The sequence below is a fragment of the Chiloscyllium plagiosum genome, unplaced genomic scaffold (genome assembly GCF_037043375.1).
Source record: "Chiloscyllium plagiosum isolate Xiang-an unplaced genomic scaffold, Cpla_swu_hap1 HiC_scaffold_25, whole genome shotgun sequence".
NCBI classification, from domain to species: Eukaryota; Metazoa; Chordata; class Chondrichthyes; order Orectolobiformes; family Hemiscylliidae; genus Chiloscyllium; species Chiloscyllium plagiosum.
The window spans coordinates 58,228,322-58,233,457 of NW_028270163.1; the positions used below are offsets into that span (position 1 = coordinate 58,228,322).

The window sequence follows — 5,136 nt, forward strand, 5'->3', positions numbered from 1 at the left end:
AAGTGCTGCTTCACCTGTTCGGGGCCTTAGATAGTGAGGAGGAAGGAAGTAAATGGGGAGCTATTCCACCTGTGGTTGCAGGGGAAGGGGCTGTGGGGGGAGGGGGTGGTGTTGGGAGTGAAGGAGGAGTGGACCAGGTGTCCTGGAGGGAATAGCCCTGACAAGGAGTTGGAGTTGGAGGGGAGTATGGGTCTGATGGTGGCAGCCTGCTGGAGGTGGCAGAAATGACGGCCCATGATCCTCTGGATATGGATGTTGGTGGGATGGTAGGTGAGGACAAGGAGACCCTATCATTGTTACGGGAGGGAGGAGAGGGGGGTGAGGGCGGAAATGCGGGAAATGGGTTGGATGACTTTGTGAGAGTAGATAGTGGGAAACTGAGAGCAATTGGGAAACAATATCTTTCAGCATAAGTTGTTCTGAACAGAAACAAGGAATGTGATAAGATGCACATTCAACAGTGACTTGTCAAAGGAAGCTAGACGATGGGAGATGGATGGGGGCCAGGGACAGAGTAGGGCTGGGGCATTACTGGAATAGTCCAAAGGGCCAGCACTGAGAGAATGGAGTGAATGGCGTTCCTCTGAGCTGCATCAGTCTGGGAGTGTGCCTTTGAGAGTGTCCATACTCTGATAAAGTCTGCAGTAACAAACCTCTCGTCACTGTCACATTGCTGCATGTGGGAGCCTGCTGTGTGCTAATTGGCTGTCACATTTCTGACAACAGGGACTGTGTTTCAAAAAATAATGTAATGAAGGATCGAGGTGCCATATAAATGCAGGAGTCCTGTGACTGATTCCCCTCCATCGCGCTATGGGAAATGCTGACCATTTTGTTTTATCTCTCTCTCTCTCTCTCTCTCACACACACATTCACACACACTCACATTCATACACTACACACACACACATTCACACACCTCATTCACACAAACACACTGTCACACACACAAACACAGTCTCTCACATACTCACACACACAAACACGCACTGTCGCACACTCTCTCATGCACAAACACACACACTCATACAGAGACACACACAAATGTACTGTCTCACACACTGTTACACATTCACAAACACAAAAACAGTGTCACACATAAACACAAACACACTGTCACACACACACAAAACAGTGAATATCAGAATGTAGCATCAGCTGTGGATAAACATGCCAGGCTGATCCTGGATGTTCCAACATCAATAGCGTTGCCGCAGGTTGACTCCAAGGGGATCAGGTGACAACTATGAGGCAGAGTTAGAAACCTGAGCTGTTAATGCATGTCAACAGATCTCTTGAATAAATTGCAGACTTGAATTCACTTCCCAGCACCTATAATTTTTATATAATACACTAACAACAGATTGAATAAAAAGCTCATGAGAGTGGGAAGCAGACCTGAAATTATGTTGATTGAGACTCCAGGGAAATATTGTGAAACCTGAATTATACTTCAGAAAAATGCAGTCACATTAGTCAAAGCAAGCAAAAATAATGAAATTATTTTTTCTAAACACTCGAGATGCTCCCTCAGCATGGAGAGGGGTTGGGGGTGGGGGGGAGAGAGGAGAGAGAGAGAGAGAGACAGAGAGATGCTTGAAGTGAAGGTATTGGGAACAGGTTAATCACTCACCCTCCAAATTTTAAGTGTTGCCAACTCTCCAAAATTTCCCTGGAGTCTTCAGGAATTACAGATGAATCTCAATGACACTTCAGGGAGAAAAATCATTCCAAAACCAGTTGTGATTTCATCTGATTTTCTTTAAACTTGCTTTAGTTTTTAGACAAAAGGCAGTTTGACAGACACTCCATAGTCGTCCAATCAGGGGACAAATCAGGGTGCAAAGGCGGAGCCCTTGACAGTGGTTGACCAATCACGTGAGTGTTGAGGCTAGGAAAGTTTGAAGGTCAAGTGATTAATCTTTTGGGATTGTAGCCAATCAGAATTATGGAGCCTTTCTGAGTTTGGTTCAGAATTGGAGCTGATGAGTATGGGTGGACATTGACAGTGCTGGGGGAGTGCTGCACTGTTGACTGACCACACTGCTCTACAGGAACAGCTTCAGATGCCCATTCCTCCCTCCCAGTGACAACCTTCAGACAGAACTCCCGATATCCTGACCAACATTCCTGTCCCCATCAACACTGCAGCAGTCTGACTCACTGCTCATTCTATCCCACACTGTTGTGAGTTTGTGTAAGTATGATGGACCATCTGATTATGACAATATTATGACTCTGCTTTCTCTCTCCACAGAGGCTGTTAGAGACACTGAGTTTGTCCAGCTATTTTTGTGATTTAGCTGCCTTGTTGAGTGAACAAAGTTAAAAATCACACAACACCAGGTTATAGTCCAACAGGCTTAATTGGAAGCACTAGCTTTCGTAGCACTGCTCCTTCATCAGGTGGTTGAGGAGAATAAGACCATAAGAATTTATAGCAAAACATTAGTGTTATGCATCTTTTGCTATAAATTCTGTGTCTTATGATCTTATTCTTCACAACCACCTGATGAGGGAACAGCGCTCCAAAAGCTAGTGCCTCCAAACAATCCCGATGAACTACAATCTGATGTTGTGTGATCTCCAAACCTGCACATCCCAGTCTAACATCGCCACCTCCAAGTAATATCAGAGGAAAGCAGTCTTAAAGCCCAAGACCAATCTCAAGAAAAGCAGAGATTGGAAGAGAGCAGCCGATGGGTGCAGGAGCCAAAAACGGAAAAACATCAGCAGAGGTTTGTATCAAAAGGCCTCCCACAGATTGTCTACAGAAATGTCTCCTGCAACAAAAGAGGAAATGTCGAAGCAGAGGGTCATGTTTTTAATGATAAATGGACAACTTTGTTTTGGTTGTGAAAGTGAAATGGAAACCTATGTACCTAATTTGAAGAGAAGTAATTTCTGTTATGGGAAAAAAAACACCAGCAAAGGATAACATAACCGCACAACGCACATCTAAAATGGAGAACTTTAAGGATAGATGCATGTGGATAAAATGAGAACACGTAGGAAGAATTCGGAGGTGCAGCAAACACCTCCTTAATAAAGCTCCCGCTGTTGCTAAACACCTTGGCTTCCTGGTCCTTACTGTGTGGAAACACAATGAAAACTGGCCACTAGGACATGCTCTGCTTGAGATCTATTGGGTCAATCCACTCATATGTTGCAAAGGAAAACAGAATTGGGTGCCAACTACAGATCTCAGAGGCACTTTGATTTAAAAACAAGAAGAAAAGGAATCAAAGACACACTGCAGCCGAAAGCAGGTACAGTTGGCAAAAAATTATACAGTCACGGGGCATCTCCATAAATTAGATGCTAATCTGAAAAGACTTGAAGATTATGGGCGACAAGTGAGAATGGGCAAGTGTGAATTTTTAAAATCTTCCATTGAGTTTTTTGACCGTGCCCTGTCAGTGATGCTGAGGGAATGGACACGTCACATTCAAGAATAAAAAGCCACAACTGAGGAGCCAGATAAGCAACAAAATGGAAAACCATGGGTCCGAGATGCCAAGGAGCAGAATTGCGGTGAAGAATTCAGGAAGGAATCCCCTGATATCCCCCGGTCCATGAGCATGCAGGAGCCTGACCTTCCCGTAGCCGGTCATTTTAACACAGCGTCCTGCTCACATGCCCCATGTGTCGGTCCTCGGCATGCTGCAGTGCTCCAGGGAACCCCAGCACAAACTGGAGGGACAACATCAGACTTGGCACTTTGCAGCCTTCTGGACTTAGTATTAGTTCAACATCTTCATATGGTGAACCCACTCCCATTCCTTCCCTTCCTTACAGCTTGTTACATTCTCTGTCACCATGTCCTCTCTCCACTCCCCCACCCCAGGGGGACAGTCTGTCCTTGCCAGTCTGGCTGTTAGACACACCATTATTCTGCCATTCTCACATTCCCATCACTATCAGCGTCCGTTCTCCCCCAGCATTCAAAACCCCTCCACTCTTCCCCCCAACCCCCAACTACAGCATAAATGCCATCCCTCCACACTTCACCTCAGCTCTGATGAAGAGGTGTCTAGGTGACTCGAAACGTTGGCTTGCTGAACCTCCAGGGACGCTGTCTGAGCCGCTGGGGTCCTGGTATTCCTGTTAACTTCTCGCAATTCTCCAGAAGGTGGGTGTTCCGAAAGGCAGAAGGCAATGCCTCGCAAAGACAAGGCCAAATCTGAAGAACCATCTAAAGTAGACGAGGGACGTTATGACCCAGGAATACAAACATAGCTGCCAGCCAAAAGTAACAAGAAGAAGGACCCCATTTCATCAAAAAGCCTCCCTCTGATTTCTTCATGGCTTTTCTCAGAACTTTGACCGAAAAGTCCACATTTCTCGACTGGTGCTGTGACAGATGAGCTTGCTGAGCTGAGGAATGAATGCATGCATTGAAGAAGAGAAGAAGCCATTCATTAGCAAAGCATATAAACTGAGGGAGGTGTCTGATAGGGATATCACTGAACATCAAGCTCGAAGTAAGGTGGACAGTGTAAAGAAACCGTCTGCCAAAAAGGAGGTACATTGTGAGGATGCTGAAGAAGATGATGATGAAGACTAAATTATAAAATTGCTTCAGTTTTATTACTTGGTACACAATTAAAAGCATTTAAACCCCACGACAAATATTGCAAGTTTTAACTTTTGTAAGTTGTAACTTTTGTAAGAGCCCAATCACATTAAATATGAAATAGCAAATGATCCTTTCCATTTCTGCAAACTGTTGCATTTCTGATTGTGAGGCAACAGGAACCTCCAGTGTTAAGGGGGAGGTACATTGTGCATTTGTGTGAATATGGTGGACTGTCACTTTAAAAGTCTGATAACATGACATCATGATGATTTGGAGGGAATAAGCTCAGTCTAACCTCATGCCTTGTTGAGTGAACAGCTCCTTTAAAAAGCTCCTGCTGTTGTTAAACACTCCAGCCTCCTGGTCCTTGCAGCCTTGGTGCATTGGGCCAATGTGGTTACATGTTCTGTGTTTGAAAGAATAAGCAACAGAAAGTCTGGTATTGGAGCCATGACGTCACATTGTGGGTACAAAGGGTCTACTTCTGAGAAATGAGAGAGACAGAATGGTGCAGAGTTACAGCCAGTGGAGAAGGAGAAACATTCTCTCTTCAATGT

General features: G+C 44.9%; 1 pseudogene; it reads left to right on the top strand.

Moving 5' to 3' along the window:
- Positions 1 to 224: 224 nt before the first annotated feature.
- Positions 225 to 4,567, top strand: LOC148145344 (high mobility group protein B3-like; annotated as a pseudogene).
- Positions 4,568 to 5,136: the final 569 nt, after the last annotated feature.